The sequence below is a fragment of the Hetaerina americana genome, unplaced genomic scaffold (assembly GCF_022747635.1).
Source record: "Hetaerina americana unplaced genomic scaffold, ioHetAmer1.1.p SCAF_10, whole genome shotgun sequence".
NCBI classification, from domain to species: Eukaryota; Metazoa; Arthropoda; class Insecta; order Odonata; family Calopterygidae; genus Hetaerina; species Hetaerina americana.
Genome location: NW_027286070.1, coordinates 49,971,365 through 49,999,217, shown reverse-complemented (window position 1 = coordinate 49,999,217; position 27,853 = coordinate 49,971,365). Strand labels below are relative to the sequence as shown.

At 37.6% G+C, this 27,853-nt stretch overlaps 1 protein-coding gene and 1 non-coding gene across 2 annotated transcripts in view; one reads left to right on the top strand and one right to left on the bottom strand.

Moving 5' to 3' along the window:
• Wnt2 (Wnt oncogene analog 2) overlaps positions 1-27,853 on the bottom strand; it is a 320,844-nt gene that overhangs the window by 264,360 nt on the left and 28,631 nt on the right. The gene's annotated exons all lie outside the window — the stretch shown is intronic.
• Positions 291-371, top strand: TRNAL-UAG (transfer RNA leucine (anticodon UAG)). The gene has a single exon. It is a non-coding gene; the product is annotated as a tRNA-Leu (tRNA).

The following is a 27,853-nucleotide window of genomic DNA, read 5'->3' as shown; positions in this document are numbered from 1 at the left end:
ATGAAGCGTAGGTGAAAAAAAATAAGCTGGCCGACATGGTCGCTGATTTATCAAACTATAAACGAGGATAAAAAGTGGAAAAGGTGCGCAGACGATATATGTCTTATTCGTCAATCCAAAATAATACGTCGCCTTTTGCTCCTTTCAAAGTGAATTAAATTTTACCATTGAGCCATCAGCAATTAAGTACGTTTAAGTACGTTTACGTTTAAGTACGTTTAACGTAACTACGTTTAACTGCGGTATACCTACTGTATTCTATTACTTAACAGTCCACTTCTTGTAACAACGGTAGCGTGGCCGAGTGGTCTAAGGGGCTGGTTTTAGGCACCAGTCCGTTAAGGGCGTGGGTTCGAATCCCACCGCTGCCATATTTTATTGCATTGCACTAGCCAATTCGTTTTCTACTCGTATATAAAATCGTGCGAAACTCCGGAAATTTTGTGACCCTAATAGGAAATTAATGATAACAAACCATTCACTGCCGTCGTCAAAGTAATCGTACTAACGCCAGATCCTTTCCAGAGTTGTCCGTCCACAATTATAATTCTTGCTAAATCAATTCAAATGATTTTTTACAAAAAGGGTGAGCTAGTGATCGCTATTCTCTCTAAACTGAGGAGAATTAGTATTTGATTCATTTCGGGCCAGCGACCAACATAACGGAGAATTTGCCTCGAAGGTCGAAGGCAACTTTGCAAGGCAGACAATTCACATTTCATTGAATACACCAGATGATTTACTACTTTATATTAGCCATCATCCTGAAAGCAGACTTTTCTCAAGATTTAGGGCTTTATGGCCCACAAGAAATAAAAGACTAATTTAGCAAATTTATGTATTTACATTTGTAACTAGCAAATCACCAAATAATATTCATGAACTTTGGACAATCATGGCAAAAAAAACTGAAAATGGAGATGTTTTCCATTCGAAATGGGAATATGAGTATGCTACATTTGAGATAAGTATTAGACTCCTTATATCCATTTAAGAGATATTCTGTGAAAACGCGAAATCTTAGGTGTTACTTCAAATTTATTCTTATATTTAAGATAAAGAAAATTTATGCTTTCCATGGAAGATATAATCGAATTAAGCCTAATTAAATGTGATCTAAAATTCGAAGTATGAATGAGGAAAACTTCAAAACAATATAAAAAACGAACTAGTCGAAAATTAAAATACTGATAATGAAATCGATAGAATAAAAATTTCTTTGTTAAAAAGTGTAGTTTTACAATAAGGAATCTGCACACATAATAAATTCCTGGGGGTAGATGAAGCTATTCAGAGTTTTTAACTTCAGATATCAATGGAGTGAGACTTTAGCAAAGGAGAGGATTAAAAATACGAAGGTTTAAAAATAAACCTCCGACGTGAACTGAAATAGGAAAGCAGTGATGGATTTCACGAATAATTTAGTGATATTTAAACTAAAAAAGAAGTCAATAAATGTATAGTTTTGCGTACCTGAAATCCAGTGTGAGAGAATGATGAATCGGAAATTTTATTACGATTACTTACTTTAGAATGAAACATTAAACAGTGGAGTTCCAAGTTGAAATCCAATTTTAAATTTGAAAAAACAGTGACAAAAGAAGACTTTCAGCTGTTAAGTTATCATTAGAGGAGGAAATGTAGGTATCCGCCAACGTAATCACATTTGTTGTCTTGGAGAAAAAATCTATAGCATCAAAAAGGACAAAGTATAGCCTATTCTGCGCACACATGATCAATGTTTAATGCAATAAGGTCGACCAACAGGCTGCGTTAAATTCAGGCAGCTATAAGAAAAGCTTAACTAAGTTGTGAAGGCATCACGATTAGGCATGGATTGAGGAGGCTGTTTACTACATAATGAAGTTAACCTTAATCCGTGATCTTTATTATTAACCTCTGAGAACTTATGAAATTAGAGGAACGCTGTTTGGAGGCGGACCCATACAAAAAACATTCAACTTTTTCCCTGTCATAGCATAACAGAGAAATAAGAACAGTACACTCGTGGAGAGGGGTGCAAAATTCAACGCCAAAGACAAAAAAACAAGCGAAGTCAGAGACAGAATGATACATAAGAATTCCCACCTAAATGATAAATGGGTGGGTCGAATAGCTAAAGAAGAGGTTTGGCAATGAGTCGGAAAAGATGGAAGTCTCTGGAAAAGAGCGGGAAAAGGTCTAGACAATCGGATACGATTTGAAATATTATAATTTGATGAAGGGCGTTTAGCAAGGAAGAGTGAGCAGGGAAAATTAAAGAGGAAACATCTACATGATGATAAAAATGGCAACCGTGAAAACAAAGAAATATGAGAACAAATTTTCAGTCGAGAAGAGGGCTGAGCGGAGAGTTGGGTGTGCTAATCAATCCTAGGAAGGCTAGTCGAAGATGAGGATTTAATTTTTGCGAAATCATAATATTTATTATTGTAGGTTTTTCAATCTTCCCTTCATCGTTTTACTTCATAGTTACTGTAAAATTAAAGGGCTACATCACGGTATAAAATTATGCACGAGAGTGTAATAGGGTGCATCACAATCGAGGAAAATTACCCTTGTCTCACAGTTTACTCTTTTCTAAAAAAAATTACTCAATTTATATTGCATCATTTTGTAAAAAGCCTATGTTCATTCCGTGATTACTTTATTCATAAGAAAATACTTACGCCGAAATTAAGGAGATTGTGATGAAAAATAAAAAACACAACTCACATGAATAGGCGGAATGGAAGCCACCACTTTTTATTTAAAATTATATAAAATGCATGATAAAAACGTAATGTGTACGCTAACCTTGAATATATGTAGACGGATTGAAGGAGAGAAAGTTCCGTGGTGTCCGAGTAGTATACGTAGTTTTGAAATGACTGCTAATTAAATGTAGCTAAGTGCGTTTGGAGGTCGGAGACAAACACACTTCGTGCAACTTTCAACGCATAACCGCTAAGGCTTTCGCCCCAATTCAGGTGGGATATGGAGTTACACGGAAATTTTCGAAGAGCATCAGAATATTGAACAACAACCCGTGGACTGAGAAGAAAAACTATTGCTCTATGAGTGATGATTGTGATTCAAAAACTTTGAATAAAATCTAAATAGGGGAGAATTTCCGAAATGTGTGGCGATTTTCATAGGGCAGTTTTTTTTCATTTTGGGAGGCACAATTTGTGATTCTAAGCAATCTATAGTGTGGAGTTTATTAAAAAATGTTATCGGGGAAGGCACAATCGCTAATTAAAATTTCAATGGAACCACGAATCAGAAAGGCCTTAGAAACTTTGCTGTTTTGGAAATGAAATCATAATTAATCTCCAATAAATACACGAAGAGAAAACTTTGATTAAATACTTAGAAAAGAAAACACCATAATAAAAACCGAAGGCAGATTTGATAGATGAGGGTAGAGCTCTCCCAATGTTTAAAGCCCAACTGCGTGTGAAATTCACAGAACAGGATAAGGGGGGAAGGAAGTCCCTTTCCCAGTGCCGCCCGCAGTTTCCCAATAAGAGCTAGTAACCGAAAAATCCCACGACTTGGGTTAAGCTGAGGGTGCCTAGAAGCGTCACCTACAGTCGAACCTAGGCCCTTAAGTTAGAAGCCCAGCGCTCTATTCACTGGAAAACCATATTCCTATTCTTAATAATGAAGTTAATATTGTGACAAAATCGTTCATAATGGATCCACTTCACAAAATGAATCTTTTATTTGATTTGAAATCGATCGTCCTGATAATATTCTAATTCTAGGACAAGGTTTAATCAACTTTTTTATGTTCCCCAACCTTTGAGTTGAAAGCTGTGGCGGTTCTTTTATCAGTTTAATTATCATGTATGCCGAAAATCTCGAAAAAACCTTTAAAATTAGGAAGTTCTTCCGTTTATAACTTTTCTTTAGTATTTTAAGGTTTAAAAAATTTCAATAATTGTCGAAAATTCGAAAAAAGTCGAAAATGTGAATCTAAATGCTCGCACATAAGGCTACATTAAACTTAATATAAGTACAAAGGTGACGTTCCAATTTGTTATCATCAATAATTTTTCATGCAGGACGTTAATGAACCATAGTTACCGATCCTATTTCAAGTGTAAGAATTTGAATTAATTACAACGGAGAAAGTACCTATAAGAAATGTTTGCTGAAGTGATGAGGATTGAATAGCAGCAAAATAATTTGTACAAGAAAGGAAATAATTATTTCTTGCGAACGTTACAGATTCAGTAGATAATTTCTAGGAGCTAGTCAACATATATAGTAATATTAATGATTTTTACTTTATCAAGGGTCCAAGATACACGCATGAGAGGGATAAAAGGAAATCATAGACAAGTAATGCTGTGTAACCTCAGATATCCCTTACATAAGCCAGTCACATGTATGTTTCCCAGTCCAAGTTGATCATCACTTGTCCAATCAATGATAATTGGACATAGTATATCCAAAGTTCCAAATCCATGTAGTTTTTGTTAGTTATGCCTTCATTTACCAAAGTCAGATTAGGAAAGGAAAATTTTCTTTTCATTCTAAATTAAAATGATAATATACGCTAAATTTCTCTTGTCAAAATACTATGTTTTTGATTTGGCATCATTTTTCTCCACTTCGAGGATTGAACCGGCCATGAGGAATCGCAAGATACTAATTCAATGTCATCATCTTTCCTCACCCGATTCAGAATTCCGGAGCGCAGTTGTTACCACCTTCCAATGACCAATTCCGGTGGCTATTTTGAAATCGTGTGAAAAAGAGGACTCAAGGGATGACGGCGCAAAAGCAATCCTAGAAATGCGTCGCCCTCCGAAATCAGAGCTATTCTGAGCGCTTGCTCCTCTCATCTTTGTTCCACCCTCCTCTCACTCATTTCACCAGTGATGGCTTGTAATCCTCCCCCCCCCCCCCGAAGTTGTACCGTCGCCACCAAGGTGGGTTTCTGCACTGCATTGCACGGTTCACGCGTGATGATAAAATCAGAAATTTTATTCCAGAATATCAAGCAAGGGTCCCATGTGCATGAGATAATTTATGGTAATTAACAACACAAAAAGGACCCTCAAGTCCCTGAGCACTTCGAAGCAACGGGGATGAGATTGTCAGTCCGGACAGAGCCTGTCACTACACAGCGAAATGAAATATAAAAATGAAGAGAAAGACTACCTCTCATGATACCGGCGAAAAGAATTGAAGGACGCTAAAAATTATACGAGGTACTCAAGAAGGTTCAAGAAGAATTCTCAACAATGCCATGTTATAATATCATACCCGTTCGAAATTACAATCTTAAAATAATCACGTAATAACAAAATCTCTGTGCATCAACTCAATATAGTTGATTTGAGACATAGATTTCCTCTTTGCTAGACGTATATCACGAAAATATCTTGCTAAACATTTGGGCTCAAAGGGTGAAAAGCTCTTATTTTCCGATATCTCCTAACATTGAGTTCTTGAATCAATCACTTTGATTTATGAAGATAAATTAACATGGAGAATTTTTGGTTTATCACTCAGTTGATGGAGAAGAAATTTATAAAATCTGACGATAACACGACTACCCGTAAATGTGGACTACAGCACGCTCATTACCCGTACATTGATATGTGGCGAAATATTTAGATTTTCGCAATACGAGCCTGCTCTGAAAGGATACATTAAGGCATCATATTTCACCATCGTGAACATGTATTAATTTGCGTCCTACCGAACACCAATACTGGAGATCAGAAGAATTTACTAAATATCGGCCTCGGAGAATGAACAGATTCGGGGAGAAATCGCTTCGGTACGCCTTAAACATTAAGGTCCTTAAGTTTATTTTCCTTCCATCTTCTCGGTGTCACCGCGTCCTCCCTTTCCATTTCTTAACTCCCTCCGTTCCCTTTCATCGACCGCCCGGTCCATGTTTCTCCCCTGTCTTCTTCCACTCTCTTTGTCGCTTTGGAGCTAGGCCCAATTAGAACGCACGGCCGTCTCTCCCTTTCATCACCCACGGTCCCACTGCCCCCGCCACCCCCTCCCTCCAACTTCCATCTTCCTCCCGCCTCCTCCCACTCTTGGACAAAATAAACAGATTCCACTCTTAAGGCCCCCATTCCTGGCGGGAGATAAATTTTGCGGCAAATAAGCACCCTCACCCGTATCAAGAGGAATCCATTTCGGCTTAAGCCCGTCCTTCACTCGTGCCATGTCCTGCGCGGTTTACAATAACTACGCCAATTGAGTTCCACCCACAGGACAAGGGGCAACAGACTCGAATACTAATGTCCTGTTACCAGAGTTCGTGTGGGCTCCTTCAAACATTAAGTGAGTGTAATAAATTCTTCAGACTACGTCAATATTATTATATTTTTAGCTGTTACCTTAGGCGATTAATTATAATTAATGACTCAATGCAACTTATCAGGCTTCTCATGTACTAAAACATAAATTATGATTTTCTATCTCAATCTAGAACATATAAGTAAAATAATGACATACCAAATATATTTTAGGTTTTACTTTACAAATTTTTGGATTACTGAGTTATAAATTGCGTTTTTCATTTCATTTCCTAAACGTTATATTCCCTATAGTGAAATTACGTGAGTATGGTACGTAGGATGGCTATGGAACTCAGCACTGTAAGGGCTCTGATGAGAGCCGAGTCCTAAAAGTATTACCACTGTAGAATAGCTTAATTGAAAGCACTATAGAAATATCTGATAAGTACTCTTGTTTCTCTTAGAACAAAATTTTGAAGAATCTAGATTGACAAACAAATAAAAACTCCAAAAATGCAAATTTTTTGGATTTAATTCCCATATATTTCAGAATTCTGCTATGCATAGTAATAACTTAATGGCTTAAAAAAATGTTCATGTTTTTCAAGCTTTTATAAGCGTTTTTTCTTTGACCAGGAATTAAAATTTTTGCTTTAGACTTCAAATTAACGGCGTTCCTAAAAAGCAGGACGAAAATCACCGAGATTGAGCAGATAAGGTGCCGAAAATGAAAATAAAGGAGATGGAAACGACTTATTTTTGCGAGGCCAAGAGAGTGTTTCTGTACTGAAGAGAGAACATTTTAAGTTCGCATGGAAGGGGATCGAGACTCAGGACTGACCCTCTCATACGGACTGAACAAAGTTAACAACAGGGCCGAATTTGTAGGTGTCCCCGAATTCGGACTCCGGGTTCGTTTAAAATAAAACAAATAACCACCGCCATGTGGTAATCTCAAAGGCGCGTGTCCAAGCGGCTGTCACTGAGGAAATAAATTCCTGTACAATCAACGCCATTGTCTCGCTTTTATTCACGGCTACCACCAAATTTCTCCCTCCCCCCTATTTTGCTCCGACCGACACGCCTGTAAGCCCCATGCTCTCCAGAAGCATTCATCTTATCCCTCCCTAGGCCCTGGCACCACCACCCCTGACTCCTTCCAAAACAAGGAGGTGGTGCGAAAGAGGGAACCATTCATATGGCCCTCGGCAGGGACCGGTGAGATAGCGGCCGCGCTATCACCCCCGACTACAAAAGGCCGATGTTCCATCCGCCGCCCCTTCCCGCTTCGCCTCCTCCTCTGTCACACACTACACAAGGTAGCCCTCGTACCGTGAGCCCTTCCCCCCTCACGGATTTTTCATTCCTTTCCCTTTCCTCCCCGTCCATTTCTCCCCATCTCCTTCCAATTCCCCACCCTCTAGCACCTAAACCAAGGTATCACCCTTTCGACCCTGATTTTTAAAACCGTCTCCCATTCCACATGTTCGTGGCAACCCAGCCATTTGCGCGCCCTTCATTGGTTGCTAACATTTCTTCTTTAAGAGCTCACGATTTCATCACCGCAAATAACTCAGAATCCATAAATCTGAAGTGAAAGATATTATGGGTGCGCAAAACACTGACTGAATCTGAGTGGGATATGGATTTGAATGGCAGTTATTGATTGGACGCACAGATGAATTCCATGTTCAACATACGAGAAGCGTCATTAGGACGAATTAGCTTTCAGTTCGTCGCTGTGAATACACGCGAATACAATTACGGCAATCCTTCAATCAAGCACCTTTCACAAGATGGGTATAAATAGAAAATTCGTGAAGGATTGTTGGGTAAGGCTCGATTTCCAATGAGGGAGATATTATAGAACCTACACTATATCCAACATTAGAAAGGGAATATATATTCTCGTGCACGCTCATTCCGTCTTTAAAATTATCTCCGATTAAGGTATGTCGTAGACCACGGATGTATACAACTTTAATTTTGGGCAAACTTTCGCTCTTAAACGAAAATTGAACCAGTCCTCACAGTGCTCATTTGGGATTTTTGAAAGAGATGTATAAAAATTCCTATTCTCGAAATCTACATTTTCCTGGTAGCATTCATTCTAGGTACAGTGCCTGCCTATTTGGAAGGAAGGACTTGACGAGAATGGAAAAATGATTCCTTCTATACACGGAAAATAATGAAAACTGATGGTACCTTGAATGACAGGAATGATTGGCTTTACTTAATAATCCTCGAAATCTCAGGATATAATTTTGACAACTATTAATTGGGTGAAAGAATTCATTCAAGGTGTATATCTTTCAATCATCCATATTAAACAGAAGGTTGGAAATTTTGAGACATTTGCTGGATAGCAGTAATTTAAATTACACATGCCACCAAGTTAACGATAGGGAAAGACCATTCCATAGCGTATTCTTATCTCACTTGCTTACATAAGAGAAAATTTTGAAAACTGGGAGTGGATATTAGGCGCAAACTACAGTTACTGAGGAGGTGGTGCACTTATTAAAGTAAGATTTTCCAGTGTGGTAAACAATTACGTGAAAATCATGGTTACTGGAAATATAATTAAATGTGATCATCTTTGCCAGCGTGGGCATTTGGTAATCGCGAGACGCAGTCACTCTTTCATTATATAATATTCGCTGTAATTTATTATAGCTTATTTTCCTGTCTCGGAAGTCGCCCATTTCTCAAAACGTTTAGATCTTCCTCTTTTGCTCGCTTAAGCATTGGAGGAGATAAATCTCCCCCCAACTCCATGTGTTCGCATATGTTACAAAATGACTTCATTACTATATATTTTCATTACAATTCTATCCATTACTGAGGTTTTTCTCCTCCCCGCAGGTTTTTAATGAAAAATATAACTCTATCTCTTTTATTTGCACATTTTCAGATTTTCCACGCTCATATTCAATAACTTGGCCCCGTGTATAAGAAAATATAAGCGCAGAGAAATACCATCGGATATTGTGGAGGAAAAAACCCTGCAAAAGAAAGCTGAGCATGTAAATTCTCTCTCAAAACACCTAAGCAGTGATACAACCTGCAGAGCATACAGGTATGTAACTTTAGTTCGCATTTCTTTTGGGTCTATATGGCTTCACTTACGGATATTCAAACGAATATCCGTTGATACTTTGAAGCCCACTGAACTTATATAATGACAAAAACTTTTACAGTTTAATTGCAGTACAAAAACAGCTCATAAAATCTTGGCAACAAAAAGTTACAATATTCCACATAGTGAGCTCTTCATGTAGACGGTTTTAAATACAATATTACATACATTCATCAAACACATTTTACTCTCAAGTTTAAAGCTTTTTATTTTCCAAACAGACCCGTAATTTTAGTGAACAATAGACAATATAAAATATAAAAATCGATATTTTATAGATATGATTCTGTAATGGGTGTGTATATGATGCACAATATATATAGCATACCCTATCATAAAGCATTACACGAAAGAACTTATTTAAGTTGATCCAAGGGAAATTTTAGTATTCCATTCGTATCTAATGGATGCTTCACAGTGAAATTATATAATATTAGTAGGCATAGAAATGTCACCTCCCAATATATTGGTAAATTTAGAACGAGAAAAAAGAATGAAACAAGAAGTCCCAAAACTTTAGGTGGTAAAAACATGCATTTTGAAAGCACTGCTGTGAATAAGGGGTCAAGCTCAAAGGGGAAACTTTAAGGTCATTTAGAGCATATGTAACAAATAATAAAGGAAAAATTTAGAAAAACGACTGCAAATAAAGTCAATGGAGTGTTTTTCAAAGACATATATTGAAAAATGTACTGACAGAAATCCGCGAAGAAAAGAATAGGCCATCTGAGAACTGAGAACAGTGCTACCGCAAACCAAAACGCTTATTTTCAATCTGCTGATGATGAGACACATTCCATTCTTGGAAGAAGCATGTGTAATTTTCCACACAGCCCGATAAAAATATTGTCTATTATAATTTTATCGTAGGATGGACCGCCATTGGTTCTTGCCTTCATTATGCATGTGCATTTCTATGCGATATCCAACACCCCTCCTCTCTCGTCCTGCGGTGACGAGTGACCTGGATTGCGTCGCGTGTATAAGTAGCCTCAGCCCACGCCTCAGCCTTCAATTTTTATTTTCACCTGGTAGGCGGAAGGGGACTTTCTTCTTTAACGTTTTCCAGTTTATAGGTAATCTGCCACTTGGAAGGAGGCTATTAAGCGAACGTTCAGTACACCTAGAGCGCCGATTGCATGCACCGAGTCGGCGAAAGCACTCTCTCCCGCGTACACCAATAAATTAAGATTTCAGTTGTGGTGAAAAATGGCTCATATTTTGCTGAAACCTTAACATCTTCTATCATTTTTCTGTGTTTGATTCCATTTTGATTTTGATTAATTTTGAAACGTGAGGGACCCGACTTAAAATTGGATTTCCATGTTTATCAATTGCGCGTGATTAAAATTAACAAGTGACGGCGAGCGAGAAACAAAAGATCGTTTGGGAAATGCATACAAATACGTTTGACGAATTATGCGCATATTCCAGAGGTGGGGATTTATATCTTTCTTTTTGGGACTCCACCCCTGGATGCGACACGGCCCAACCTCTGCGAATGCCGTTGAGTGTCGGGTGAAAGTCTCATTTCATTATCTCTTACAGTTTTTTTTCCGTATTAATATCTCCGTTTTATTTCATGCATTTAAAGTGTCGAATTAACTAATCGCTCAAGTTTCCACCAAGGAACGCCAGAAATGGAGATAATGGAATCACGTTATGACTGCCGTGTTTTTTCTACATTACTGCATATTTTTAAATTAATTGGGCGCTGTCCAGTATCAAAAAGAATTTGATTTATCTCGCCCATGTAATTCTGAAGAAAAAACCGAGAGCTTAAGGACTAAAAACTCCAACTCGTGTACTGATAAGTGGGAAAGGGATAACACAAAACGCTTACCCTTTTTAAGTTTCCTAGCGTTATCTGGATGTTTTCTCAATAAATGGAATCGTATAAGCCCTATATTTCAGACAGAAGAAATTTCAGGTGCCTTTATTATAATTTTCATATACTTTTATATTATACCTTGGTGAACCCGACCGAATAAGTTTTACTATGAAGTCTAAAAATTAATATTTCGAATCGAAGACAATTTGTTGTAAACTTAAAACCATTGTGACTTAGTCTATAATTCACTGGTATTATGTTTCATCCTACTGCTTAAATAATCCACCCTCCTTATAACTATATCCATAAAAATACCAACGTAGTTAAACTTCAGTTAACTTCCATTATTTGTTAGCAGGGGGTCGTTTACCAAAGTTACGCGTCAGCTAACAATTCCTTGTAATTTAATTAAAATGAGTCCATTGATGGTAGTAAGTAGTGTAGCACTTATTACTTTCCCGCAATATGCATGATTTATACGGATTTGATAGTTTAATATTTAATTTAAACTTTTTCAAATTATTTAAATATTAGCATTAAAATTTATAATATTTTATTATAAACCGCATTCTGCGAAAAAAGAAATTTTGAGAAACTGGTCCCTGATACGAACATACGGATATGCAAAATAGAAAGTATGCCCATTTTCCAGTACAATATAAATATGGCGAACTGATTTTACACTTAAAAGTAGATTAATAGTTCAAAGTAGGTTAATCTGTCAACAGCCGTCGTCGATTATGATTGCTTAATTACCCTAATTTGCTTATAATTAAGAATATTATGCTTAATAAACTTTTTAGCTGACGTAAACCTCTATAACACTTGGTTTCTCCTCTGCGAGATGAAACTCCAGGCAAAATCTCTCTATCATTTAATTTAAGTCATAAAACCACAAAGTACTGATTTGAATATTTAAAGGGCAAACCATTCTTAGAGTTTGAGTCTTATAAGTTATCAGCAAGTAACCCAGGATATAAATATAATTCTCAAGTCCCTTCACCCCAATAATTTTTCTACCAATGCATATCTGTGTGTCTACACACAAACACACGCATATATATATACAATATATATATACAATATATATATATATATATATATATATATATATATAATGAAATACAATAATCCACCATATGTCGAACAAATTTTTACTCACATGGATATAGGTACAAAGAAAATGGATAGGAACAAAAAAAATACAAACACAGGAGAGGTGGGAAATGAATGGATATATATATATATATATATATATATATATATATATATATATATATATACATACATATATATATATATATACATATATATATATATATATATATATAAATCGTATTCGTAAAATTAATTAAAAATAAAAATTAAAGTGTTTCGTTGCTAAAGAGAAACTTAATAAGCTTGTGTATGCCTTTGAAATTGATTCATCAGACTTCACAGGGAAAACATACGTCTACGGATAAGGTTTTTACCAGGAAATTAGTTTTAAATGTCTTACGTTACGGGGTGTAGAATTAAACCCATTAACAGCTTAAAACATGATAATGATGCTCCGAGATCTTCTAAAAGAGAAGAGTAACGGTGTCAAGGGGCTGAAGAATGCTCCATTCCGAGTTTCAGAATAGGTTATAAAAATTGGTGATGATAGGAGTGGCGGCTTGGAAGCTGTCACTCTGGTCCTGCAAGAGGGGTGTGTGTCGCCAGCCCTTGCTCCTGACATCCGAGAGAGAACTTTAAATTTTACCCCTTCCTCTCTTCTCGACGTCATCCTCTCTTCTCAAACTGAGCCATGTTTCGTGACCAGGAATATCTGCGAGCGCCGGCGCCTTTATGTTCCTGTCGTCGGAATCCAGCACTACGTGTTCGCCCACCACCACACCTCGGTGTCGTCGGCTCCTATCGAGATCCAGTGGGCTGCTTGCTACGCTACGCAGTTGAGCTTAAGTATCTTCCGGAAGGCATCGCATCTTACTGAGAAACCAAAATGTTTCTCTAGACAGTTTAGTTCCCATCGATTGGAGGTTTGCCCACATCACTTCCAACTACCGCGGATGTATATGCATACAAACTTAGATGATTAAATAAGGCCCACAAAATATTAGAAAAGGGTACAAATTACTTACAGCAGGGTGAAATAGAGCTTGGTTTACAACTACAACAGAGGAAAAAGATGAAGTATTTGTGTCGTCTGGAAACATATTCTTCGGAGAAGAGTGACGGATGTTATGCAGCAAATACTCAGGTAAAAGGTATATGTACTAACCGATACCAACAAAGTATTCTAAAATCACCACAAAGGCGGAAATGCATAGTGCAAAGGCAGTTCGGGATGGTAATGTAAAATTGGTAAGCAAAAATAGCTCAGGGCAATCAGCAATAGAGTTTAGTGAGTAACAAATAATTTTCAAAACACTTTTAAGCATTTGGTTGGTATGTAGTATGACATCAGTCCCTAGGATAAAACTTTGAATACCTTGAGAATTCGTAAGAGTATTTCATTTTCAATCATCTGGGGTCCATTCTAAAAGTATAACCATACTGAGCCCTACGCAATGAGTACCTAAAAAATGATGGGGAATGACCTTTTGTTGAGCTAACCGGAGCATTTAATCATTGTTGGTATGAGGTAGAGAGATCTTGATCCTTTGTGATGCTCTGAACAAAACCGTAATCAAACAGTCCATCACAAATATTTGTTAGTTTCATCAAAATCATTACATTTTATATAAACCGTCATACCATCAGCCTTATGCCATTCCTGACGAATATTAATTTCCTACTGAAGTAAAAAACCAATGTATCTTTACACTAAATTTTTTATTTGGTACCACTACTTTTGGCGCATTGGCGTCTTCCTCAGGTACAAAGTTACTCACACAGGTCGGTTACATACAATCTCGTACGTATATATATATGGTGGAGGTGAAGAGGGGAAAGAAGTGGTTGGAATTGGTCAAATTTGGTGGGGGTGGTTTAGGGGGGCATATATACCAACCATATATACCATATGTACCAACCGGTGGCCGGTTGGTATATCGGTATATATATATATATATATATATATATATATATATATATATATATATATATATATATATATATATATATATATATATATGTTTTAACTTTGCACCGGAAAGTTACCTTGGTTTATTACTAAAATGACAATAAATGTTCACAAGCTAAGCCTGAAAATATTGAGTATAATAATTTCCTATTTTAGAATACGTTTCAATGAAAAAAGACGGAACGAAATTGCGCATAGTAATAGGAAAATTATAACATACCTAATTAACCTCTTTCAAAACGAAAATACGGAAAATCAAAAGGATAGGGGATCAGAAATTAAGCAAAGTAAGATCCTTTCCATTATTCCGTTCGTCCATTATTATAATTCTCACCAGAAGCCCTCTTCCTATGGAAACCGATCAAAGCATTTACTGTGCACTTCGTAACCAAAATGTAGCTGATGAATTATTGCCACATAAAGAAAATGCGCTGAAGAGTAACAGATTCTTTTACCTTCGGACCCGTCCTTTCGATCCCCCCACCAAGTCCATTTCATTCCTCTTTAACCCCTCTCACTGCTCCTCCCACGTGGGGGTGGGGGCACTTAAAAATTCATTAATCCAACTCTTCAATCCCTTCTTCTCGTCAACCCCACCTAATTAATGGAGTGCTTAAATCACACCGGAGATACGACCGGGACAAGGCAGTGGACCGGGTCCATCACGCTCAGAGAGCATGTGGGACGATCTCACTTAAGAATCCATCCCAATTTTATAGTGAAACGGAAACAGGTGCAAAATATAAAGGGGAAAATATAAAACTTTCATGAAGTAACTTCTCGATAAGATGTACCTAATTTTCATGTCGCCGCTGGAATAGCGGTAAAAACGAATTCAAGAGATTCTTTCCTGTTTCATTCCAACATCTATAAAATACAAATGATAGCTGCCTTGTTCACTGATGCGGCCTTGCTTTTGTTGTTTTTCAAGTATATTGTGTATAGTAGTATTGTAGGGATATTTGAATTTTCAGCAACAACCTCCGACTGCGCGAAGGTTAATCATTTTCCTCCAACGACTTAATGCATGCACGTATTAAGTCCGCGTGTATTACATACTGTGACCTGTTTAAAATATGAATTCGAGCCTAATAGAGCAATCGCAGCATATTTAATGTATTACCAGAATGGGGAAAAATAAATTAATCGGTTGATAGTAAATCAGTAAAATGCAGGTGAATTGATTCCAGTAGGTGAAATAGATCTATGAAGGATGCCAAAAATTTGGAGACATATTTAAAAATGAGAATTGAAAATTTATTAATTAACAAGACAACGCATTGATACACTCCGAAATTAAATAAAAACAGCGCTTAATAGTATAAGCACCTCATGAAGACGTGATGCCACATCCCCAAGTAAAAGTTCATTCCTTGAAAGAGCTTTTAAGAGACCTAAAACTTTTTCGATTGGGAAATTAAAAACATTATTTCCTATGTAAACATTGAGAACTCTCATTTATTTCCTGTATTTAATCTATTTTATTGTAGATAATAGCTACACGCTATTGTATAATAGCGTGTGTATATTACTGTAATTAATCACTTTCTGATTACCATTTCAAACTGCATAGGTCCCTATAAATTGAGAAAAAATGTCTTATATCATAAATACACGAAATTCCTTAAGACTGTTAGCAGGTTTGATAAAACCGCATTGTTTTTATTGGTTTCCATTGGTTATGGCTTGATTTTATCTTTTAATGGGATAAATAAATATGTAAGGTAATATGCTTGGTAATATATACGGTGAATATGCATTCACAAAGAATTCGATGCTTAAAAAATATTGAATACCATCAGTAATTCATTTTTCCATTAAATTAAAATCCCGTTGATATTATGTGGCAAGTATAATATTGGGCTTCTGGCATTTCAATGTTTAATTCACTCTATGATCAGGCCTAAAACTTTCGTAAACATAACATCAGAAATAAATGAGAAATATTTTCAATTTTATCTTAATCATTATTTTAATATTTAAATATGGATCGATCATGGCTAAAAATACTTACAATAGAATAAGGATGAGAAAATGATCTGTTTAAAATAAAAATATGATTGCGGATATAGGGAGGCACTAAGTTTTATTCTCCAATTTGAACGTTAAACCTAACAGAACGATCCTAATTTGAATAGCTGAGAAGGAATTAACCAAATAAATTTGTATAACTAAGAGAATAGGACTATACCTATTTTCACTCAAGAATTTCATATCGTTTACATCGCATATCAATTGAAATTTGAAAATTGGGGCCAAGTGTGCGAAAAGATAAGGAAATCAATGACTTCTAAAAATATCAATCAATCAATTCTAAAGTTTTTTTTAAAGTATGGGAGACTAAACTTTTATCATGAGCAAGTACTAGCTCATTATGTAGTTAATCCTGAAAGCGGTGAATGAGTAGGTAGTGATAGGAGCCGCTCTCTTTTGACACATATATCGGTGCAGGTTTCCATGGCTAACCTGCCAATCATGAACACGAACCTAAGCAGGATAGACACATAAGGAATAGGTGTGAGGGATAGAATGCAGAGAACGGCTCATTGTCTTCTTACGAAAGACTAAGGCTCCCGTTCCTTCTTTGGTGCGCGAGGGTGCGGGCGTAATCCACAGAGACATGCGGCCGTAAAACAAGATCTAGGCATTCTATCCGCGTTAGTCTGTGGTCGCACTACATAAGAAAGCTGGTGACATCTGTATGCAAAAGTTTCTTTATAGATGTGATGTAAACCCTCGCAAGTATGGAACTAGTAACACCAACCAAACCAACTAACCAAAACAACAAGAAAAGATGTACTTCCACGCTGTACTTTGCGATAATTAACGATAAACCGGTAGAAGTTTACCAAACGACATAATTTTGGACCCATTACAATTCGCGAAAGCGACTTGTGATAACTTTTTGCAAATAAACTAATTCGCCAAACGCCCTGCTACGTTTTTCACCTTTGCGTTTGAAAGATTTCCTCTGCCAATTGAATTCCAGCGGATTTAGAACCCTATGAAATTTTAACATTTACGAGCTCTATGGACCAAAAAATTGGCGATCCTCATTTATCAATTCCGCCACTGTAAGTCAGCAAGATGTATTTCATATACATTTCCAAAGTGGATTGATTCAAAATAAATAATCTCGTATTAACATTTACCCATATCAGCTTCATTCTGCAATAAGGTTACAATAAACTCTGTGGTACTAAACGCCTCCCTCAATTTACAACTCGTATTTTTAACCTCGAAAATTAAAAACCTTGTTCCAAAATATTAATTATAAACGTGTAGAATAGTTAATGCATATATATATATATATATATATATATATATATATATATATCCAAATATGTACAAATAATATATAGAAAATATATACAATAATATATACAAATCTCCAAATACATGCATATTTGTTTTTTTGGTTTTCTGTCGTTTGCCATGAGTTTTAATCTCGTCATCATCTCGTCATCAAACGACAGAAAACCAAAAAAACAAATATGTATATAATATATATAATTATTGATTTATATATATATATAAATATATATATTTATATATAAATATTTATATATATATTTATATTTATATGTATTTATATATATATATATATATATATATATATATATATATATATATATATTTATACATATACATTATATATATATTTATTTATATTTATATATATATCAATAATATATCGCTAAAAATATGATGACGAGATTAAAACTCATGGCAAACGACAGAAAACCAAAAAACAAACATGCATGTAGTTGGAGATTTGTGACTCTTCCGAGGCTTTGAATACCTTAAAGAGAGAAAATGTCGCAAGCAGTAAACACGGATGATCTATGAAAAATATCTCACCTTTGCAAACGTGCACGACTACTTCAGCTGCTTGATTTGGGAGGGGGTGTTTGGAGGCAGCAGGAAGAACATGGAGAAAGGAAAGAGGCAAAGAGGTTGGGTATGCTTCGACTGAGAATCAGTTCAGTGGAGCAGCTTATTCATTCCTCTAGGTGACCATTGCCTCCGTAATGTCTTAGGGACAGAAATTTAGTACCAACCGAAATGGTTGTGGGAGGACTTCCACTGATCGAGTGCCACATAAATAGGAGTCGGAGACTGACCCAATGATATACTCGTAAATGGCGGAATCTCTGAACGAAAGAGAGGGGTGCAGCATTTTCTTTTCGGTACACACCGTCGATAGCACTACCCCGAAGTCAACCTATTTCCCACATTCACCGTTGGGTCGGTCCGTTTTCGGAAGAAAAGGGTTAGTAGCAATGGAAAAGCGGATGGAATTTAGTCTGACCGTATTTTACCTCAATCGGCCGTAAGTAAGTCGGGCAAAAAAGAAAATGTTGTCTTGATTGTTCATACCATGTTCAAAACTTTTCCAAGAACCACAATGACTTGATCCTAAAATAGTAACCTAATATTCTGCGGCATATCAAAGAAAGAAATATTATAATTCATCCATATCTAACTGCACGGCTCATAAACTCAATATATAACCGAAAAAAGTACTCCATTGTAAAAAATGAAAGAGTAGAGGATCCAGTTTTCCTTTTTCGACAAATTTCTGAGCTCATGCTTGTATACAATAAATTAAGGCGACCAAGTGCAAATAAGTTAGAGAATATTTTCAAATTTAAATTTTATATATTCGCATTAGATTTACTAGCTTAAGTTTGTTTTTCAAGTTAAAATTATGCAGCTTCAAGGAAAAAGCACACGGGGTCATTATAATGTTATATTATTAACATTAGCTAGATTACGAGTAATATAATAGAAACATCTGATGACACTAAATGAATACGTAAGTTGACTGGCCCGGAAATGGAATGAATAATTTCCTGTACATTTTAATCACATTACCATATCTAGAAAGCACAGATTAATTCACCTGTGATAATCTAGGCTAACATTTTAAAAAGGCAAAAGTAATAGTTTTGTTCTTTATACGTTGTTAGCTGTCAGGCCGTAGCAACTCCTGCAAGAGACCGACTTAAAAAAAGAATAAGATAAAAAGTTTCTTGAGAAATAGATAGCGGTGCCGGAGATTCATTAAATTCTCTATCCAATTGAACAGAGAAATGCTTTTATGCATTGGACCGTCCCACTTAAAAATGAAATCACTAAAAAACGGTAAAATCGTATGAAAGGCGAGGCCCGTGCAACCACTATAAGTCATATAGTCAAAACGGACGCATTTCTCCTTATTATTCTGGACACATAATCTTCCACTAACCATATTCAACTGTAAAAAACGAAGCATGGTTGAAAGGATCGTGGAAAGCTAGGCGTATTATAAAACGAATATTTTTAAGTCTTTTGGTAGTTGAGTATGAAAATATCGAAAGATGGAGAGATTAAACAAATAATGAAGCTTCGAGTAATATTAAGCAGAATGCAAATAGATTTACCATAAATAGATATGCGATATTCCAAAAATAAATAATTTTATTTATGGAAAAATGCAGGTCTACTTTTTTCAAATGGGCGATTTAAATTATCAAATTCAATCCAGTTATTTTGTTCGAATACACCCGCAATTTTTTGGAGTAGTAGTTATCACTTCATCAATCTCATAAAATATGTATGTAAACTCGGTTTACTCACTATATATTTATGGTATTTTAGTGTAACAAGGAAAGAAAAACAAAATTGGTAGAGACCCAGACGTGAAGGTGGTCATTGTACTCGTATAGGTACATTCTGATTCCACAGTAGGATTTGCAAGGCAATGGGAAACATTAATATAACCTTCCTTATTTAAAATTTAAAAATCTGTTATATTCTCTTTGAAGAACTTCTACTTATTAAGCAGAACGTGCATACTCCACAAAAAAATTAGTACCATGAACTACACCGATAGGCATTTTGTTTTGGAAAATGTAATTCGAATGCAACCTTTATGAAAAAGATAAAAGTACGGGCAAAACATCTTACTTCCATTGACCAATCATCAGAGGAAAAAAATATAAGATTGGCTTCCCGAATTTGGGGTTTTTCTGCCCGTTGCAAGGTAAAATTCTCCAACGTTTCCTCGAAGATTTTCCTCATTTCCGGGTGAGGAAAGGGGAGTTACACTTGATCAACTAAGAAACGACGGCCAAGCTGGATGAATTTTCTTCAAACGGCTACCGGACACAATCCTCTCCTTCCTCCGTACGGTTCCCCGGGTGAAGACGCGTACGGGAGGATAGGTGGCCGAGAGAGAGGAAGAGAGGAGGCAAGAGAAGAAAGGCCCGGTGGGGAGGAGGACAGAGGGGTTGGAGAGAAGGGGGTGAGGGAAGGGCGAGGAGAGGGGACGAAAACGGGAGGCATCCCATAACGGGCGACGGGAGCTCAAAAGGAGGTGTAGACAGTTGGAAGAGGGGGGTGGGAGGATGAGGATCGAAGGGTGGTGGAATGGGGAGGAGGAAATTCACGATGAGCCAAGGGGATGGGTGTGAGGACGAGGAGGCGGGAGGGAATGAGAGAAGTGGGGGATGGGAGCCGGTGAGTCCCTTTGGGAATTGGCGGGAGGCTGAGGGGGAGGGGCCCTGGGGGAGGGAGGAGGGCAGGAGAGGTGGAAGGAGGCCGGCCGACCGTGATAGGTGGACAAGATGCTGAAAATTCACGACTGACTGCTAATATATATTACATCCGAGGGAACTTTATATATTTTGATGGGAGAGGAAGGGTCTTCCGCGCCCACGCGAACTCGAGTTATTAAATGCGCCACCGACACGTGTAAAAGGCTCGAGCGCACAAGGTTTTAGACGAGCGATAAATTCTTTTTACACTGCCCGAAATGGCTATTTTTGTATAATTCCCTAACGCGCTGTTCGCCCATTCGACGTGAGAGTAATTAATATTATTTTATTAAGCCCGTCGTAGAAATCTTCTAAAGCTTTCAACGTCTTAGCCGTCCCAACTGTGTTTTACCAGGAAAAAATGTTTACTCTAGGCGTAGATAATACAAATGGCCATCACAGTTACCGATATAATTTATGTTTTTGACTTCCTTTGGGTGTATCCTTCTTAGACTGGGTGTGGTATCTTGTTAGGTGCTTTCTGATACATCATATGTTAATACTGATTCGTGAAATACGGCATCTCTCCGAAGAAATTCAGCAAAGTAAAAATAACTTTGTATTTATGGGGAGTCATTCTTTATGTTTCAGAAACGTCAAACAAATAAAATAATATTTTATAACATTTTTCCGGACGAGATTTATCTCCATTATTTATAAGTCGGATTTTGAATAAATAAAATTAGCGCATCGTTTGTCGGAATATTAAAAAAATAGATTTCTATGCACAATCTGAAAACCATTTTTGGATTTATTGCTCAACGGCCGACGACACGGAAATTCAAATACCTATTCTTCACGAAAACTATTACGTCTACCTTAAACACAAGAATAAGGGCTATTCCACTTCCCTATCTGGACCATAAGGAAGGATAAGTTATTAGTATAACTCCGGAAAAAATATTTGTCTAAACATTTTATAAAACAGAGCATTGAAACCTGAGTTGAAGAAAATGAAATATTTTTAAGAAAACGCTTCATATTTCTCTTTGTTTCAGAGACCTTAAATGGAGATAGTAGCATCATCCCTTGAATTCATTGCCAGGATGAAGAAAACAAGAACAGCAAATGGAAGAGTGAAGAAAGCAACGCAGAATGAAACTCGTTCCAGGAGTTCAAAGTGAACATCCCGGGTGTAGCTCCAAGACTGGTTGAACAGCTAAGCCATACGAGGATAAGGGCGTAGCAGCTTGTTGAGTCAATTTACGTGCTATATGTTCACCAAAGCCCTCAACCGCACGACCAAGAGAAAGATAGAAAATGCCATGAGATTAACTCCCATTCTAAATATCCCTTTTGGCTGTCAAAATCACCGTTTGCTAGATTTGCTTTTGCATAAAACTTCCATTGTCACACGGAGGTTCTGCAGAGAACTTTTCGGATTCAGGCACTGTTTAAGTGAATTCTTTTACAGGTTCGAAGATTATTTTCATATTTTATGTAAATGATTTGCCGTTAATCATTAAACTCTGATGCTGGGAATCTTTAATTATTATTCATCTAAGCACACATGTATTTTATACTGAGAGGGTACATTAATGAAATTTTTATGTCGATCAGCATTCATGAGGGTGTACCGGTTCGTCCGTACAGCCCGTCCGTACACTATCAACTTGATATTTAGGCTGTCGCGCTAATTCAATTTACTTATCAAATAAATATTTGTGTCTTAAAATATCCGGGATATCAAAATAATAATCACTTTAAAGAAAGCGAGAACGATGCTCAGCTTTTACGAGGATGCTGAGAATATAAATTTTATTATAAGGCAAACGATGAAATGCAATAAAAATGATTTAGCTAAAACTAAACCTGAGGCTGCAAAATACTCGTATATATCCATTTGTTTACATAAACTTATAAATTGCTTTCTTTAAGACATGAATTTAAGATATGTGTGCCTAAGTTTAACAATTAATAAATTTCTATCATTTAAAATTTAATAAATCTCATATAACATATTTATTCTATTAATATGAACAAAAATGCAGCTATATATTTTCAAAATTATAATGGCTGACTCCACAGGAAAAGCTTATATCACTTTATCCTATGCTTATGATAGTTATAAACGATTTGCCGAGCAACTTTTAATATGAAAAGGTGTAAACTGCCTCTGTCAAGAGAAATCATCGGTGAAAGTATAAGTTATTCTGTTTATGAATAGGAGTTCTTTATGGCTCTGAGTTCATGAATAATAATAAAATTATGCAAAGCAAACTCCGAATTTTCTGGAAGTTCATTATACTTTCACTGAGTTAATCAATCGTCACCGCACGTAACAAGGAAGTAGCTACCTCAGCCATCCTAAAGTTTCATTCTTATTGACCTATTACCCCATATTCCTGAAATTATTATAACACATTTGATGCCTAAAAGGACCGGGAGATCCAAGCTACGCATATCCTCTATACAATATATCATTTTCCATATTCAACAGCACGAAAGGCTAGGGACGTCATAAAAATCTCGTAAAACTTTCTCGCGGGCTTAAAACAAACAGAAGAGAAACCGAAAACTCTCGCTCCCTCTCCTCCCTCCCACCTTAACCCCCCCCCCGCCACTTTTAGGCAAAAAAATTTAAAAGCAAAGAACCCGAGATGAACGGATAGCCTAAATTCTCATTCTGGCGGCAGCGAATGTCTGGCAGCCTTATTTTTCTCCAACTTTCCGGCATCTCTACCTCATGCCCTAACTACCGTGAACCCACGCTGTTCCCTTGCGGGACTAGTCACAGGTGAAAAGGGGAGGAAGGGTGGACGGGCGAACTAATTCAGTATTGGGATGAAGGAGTAAATATTTTAAAGGCAGCAATATTGGCAGACATTTTGTTAAAAATAATCAGACCTGAACACTCTTTTTCAGTGTTTCGTCCGATTGAGTCAGAAAGTAGTCAGAGTAAGGATTGCAACAGTAAGGAACTCAGTTTAAATCGAGCAACATTTCGACGGACTAATGTTCGGGAATAGAACCAAACAATTTGAAGCTCAAGAAGAAAAATTAAAAGATGAAACTTAACAGAGAAGGGACTAATCTGGATAGAAACTAATCAGATCATGTAATGAATCAATACTATACAGTTTTATTTTATTTTGAATAGAGCATTGTAGAACAACGTTTTTCCTTTCAATGGATTTAGCTTTGTATTTTAGATAAGTTGGTGTAAGGTGAATAACCTATTAACTTGTGTACAAGATATATTATACGCGTAATCTTGATTTTGGTTTTACTTAGTTATGTTAGACAGTGAGAAGGCCAAGACTAGGAAATAATATTTACGGGCATTTTCTAAAAAATAACTTCAAAAATGTAATCCTCAATTGTTATGACGATAAGTGGTGATTCAATTTCATGTTCCGTGATATGTAATGCGTCCACTTTAACGTGATATGTGTCGGTGACACAGTGCGTGGTAATACGGCTTCACATAATTAGTTCGAAACCATCGACCAACTCTCAATCGTGCATCTGAATTTAGGCTCAGTTAATTGAAAACACAATTTGAAGATTTTCACGGCGTTCCCGAATTCATACAATATCCCGAAATACATACATACATACATACATGCATGGGTGTGTGTGGGTGGTGCTTACACAACAACCTTTTACGCATAAATTCTCATTTATAAATAATGTTTTACAAACATTAATAAAAAGCACACCCACACTGCACTTACATACACAAGCCTTATCTATCACATGATGCGCCGATGGTTGTGTTCGAATAAAGTTATTCATTTTAATCTTGAAATTTCGAAGAGTGGTTACGTCTGATTTTGTTATGATTATAAAAGGGAATAGGTGTGTATATCACTCAAGGGAAGAACGAGCCCTTGAACCTGTCAGAGCTGGTATCTAGTATCTCTTTTGTTTTATCCTGATGGACCCATCTTCAGATATAATTTTGGGCCACAATAATTTCCGAGTTAAGTAGTGAACTCGTTCGTCCTGTATCTGTCTTCCGCATTGATTCGTTTGGGCACGAAGCACAACGCGAACCCCTTGACTTCGTTTCACTCCCGGTCAAAATACTTCACTCCTCTTCAGCCACCATCCCTGATTCATAGGAGAAAGAAGGAACGTGGAAAGAAAGGTAGAGAAAGGGGAGGTAAAAAATTAAATGGTTTGTTTATCCCTGCTCTTAACATACGGACACCATGGCTGACGCGTAGGCAGCCCTCAAAGACTAGTGTCGCGTATATATTTCCCACCAGTCACCCCCCCCCTCCACACTAGCCCCCACTCAGCCTCACACAAAACACACACGGACACACGTGAGCCGACGCCTCACGGTATCACCGTCCCTTCCTGAATATAGAGGATAGAGAAGAAGAGATCAAAGATAACTCCCTCTCCCTACTCCCCGCCTCCGTGCGGCTCTCGACGATACATATAGCTCAGAGCGGGAGCGAAAGCTATCTTTCCGGGCATATCTGGTCATCGCATGCCATGTCTCCTTATATCCTACCTCATCCCACGGCCGACTCCGCACCGGCCGTCCGGAACACCCCCTCCCACATCTTACCCCCTTGTTTCCCTGCGCAATGAGCGACGGCATGGGAGAGGCCGTGGGGGTGTGGGGGAGGGGATATGCGGCGGAGCGCGGAAGTGTGAGGGTAGGGAGAGATATGTAGGAGGGAAGCTGGAGAGAGGAACCGGGATGGGGAGTCATTTACATCCGCGTCTCCGGAAAGAATTTCTCGCGTGATCGGCACGGGGGAGAACGTGAATGGGCGAGCTCAAGAGGGAAAAAAATGAGCAGAAATAAAAACCCACCGAGTTACGCCTCTTTTGCGGATCCGAGATCTGGGGGAGAATTAAAAAACTTTTATTGCAAAAAATGGGGTTTGTGGAAGGAAAACATGATTTTTTTATGGTTTTCGTCGCTTGTCAAGCTCAGGAAATGGGGATGAAAACGATATTTACCTCACAACCTAACAATTTGAAGTGCCACTAAAAATTCCATCGCCGGCTGGTTAAGCGTTAGCTCCTCATGTCATCCGGGGAAATAAAACCGAGAGAATGTTGGCAAAACGTTTCAAAAAATATAAGTTTACGAAAATTTATCGTCCTGTAAAACTTTCAACACAAATTGTATCTCACCTGCCCTGTCATCCAATAGAAGATGAAATGGATAAGGTACATACTTCTAAAGAGACGCACTTAAAGTTAGAACTTGCTTTAACCCGTCATATCATTACAGGTAAGAGTATGAAGTAAAAACTTAACATCGCAACAGATTATCTGGATCAATCATTTTCTTAGTTTTGGAACATAAGCGTTTTTTTGCATATATCAGTTAAACTTTAATCTCGGAATAATTAACTTAAACACTATATTAACTAATATAAACAAGAATGGCAGCAATTCCCATTTATCAATCATTAAATTACAATATTATTTGAACATTTATAGATTGAAAAAGTACAACTTGTGTGTAATAGAAATTTTTACATATTATGTATTTTGTAATTCTTCTTCATATGAACTTAATCCTTCCAGGGTAAAGCCAGTTTCTTAGCCTCTTTAATTTTTCTGGTATAAAAGAAATCCACATGAATTTTATACCTATTTTATCTTCCACCAGCATACTATGGGAGTCTATGTATCAATTCTATGAAAATTTAACAGAAAAGTTTAAGGAAGAGAATGAGCATCGCAGTGAGCAAAATATAAAGTTAGAACCAATTAAACCGAGAAAAATTCCCATGATTTCCTTTTTCAAATATGGCTTCGAAAAAATGGTAAAGGAAAATGAGGCACAGAGAGGAACATTTATTTGCATATGTTCACACGAGAAGGAAGACAGAATGGTGAAAAACACATTATTCAGCTCTCACAGCGTGACGCCGCAATAACGCGAATTTTTTAAGCGGAGTGGCCACCGTATTCCGGTGCATTCATTTAATATAGTACCCTCTCACTTCGTCGTCCCAATACATCCATATACATTATATATAAATAAAAAGGACGGACAGGCGTGTCGTGGAAAATAAAACAGAAGAAAAACACGATTTCCAATCTTGAATATTTCGATGGAACAACTTCCTTCTTCGATGTAAGGGTTAAACTAAGGGCGCGGTTAATGGGCAAGACGAGAAGGGTGCCGTGGAAGGAGGGGAGAGAAGAAATAGGGTAGAACAGTGAGTTGGGATATGATGGAGTTGAAGGAAGGGGGTATGTATTTCCTAGTGAGCCTTGTTCAGGCCGGGGTTGAAACACGCTTCTAGGAGCCAAACGCCACTTCAAGAGTTTTAATATATAGTACATAGTGTGACGGTGTGATAGGATACACGGCTGGGTGAGAGGGAATACCCCTGCCAAACCTTCCGCTCCCCTTCCGAGTGAGCGGGCTCCCAACTTCTCCTTCGGAGAGGTCTACCGTCACCGAGGAGCCGGCCACATCTTCCCCCCTTCCCTCCCCCACCCACGGCCCAATTATCCGAATTTCCCAGCACTCACTGGCCTCACTCCCCTGCCTCCTCCGGACCCCAACCCTCACCCTTATCCTCCTATTTTCAACTCCTCCCACCGACCCCCACCATCTCTCCTCCATCCCGTCGCCGTGTCCACCTTCTCCCCGCAGGTGGTCGGTCACGGCATTCCGCCGGGCGAAGAAGAAGACGGGGAGGCGGATACAAAAAGAGGACAAAATAAACTCCGCCCCTTCACGAGACGAAAACCGCTTCAAACCCTTATAATAGACTCCCGTGTTCCCATTGTTCTATGGACCGCCCGCGACCGATGCTTCCGCGATGCAGCCTAGCCTCGCGTCTCCCAACGTGGACCCTCGGCGAGGACTTCGACCGAGAGAACGGGACGTTTAAGTTTTGCCCGAGATTCCTCGTTTGGAAAATAATTAACCAGCTATTAAAGGTTTTTGCGCTAGAGATTTTTATCGATACTCGAAGAGAGATAACTGATCACGTGGACTGTTTCTGAAACTAGCTCCGTGGCTCAGAGCAACGACACTTTTTG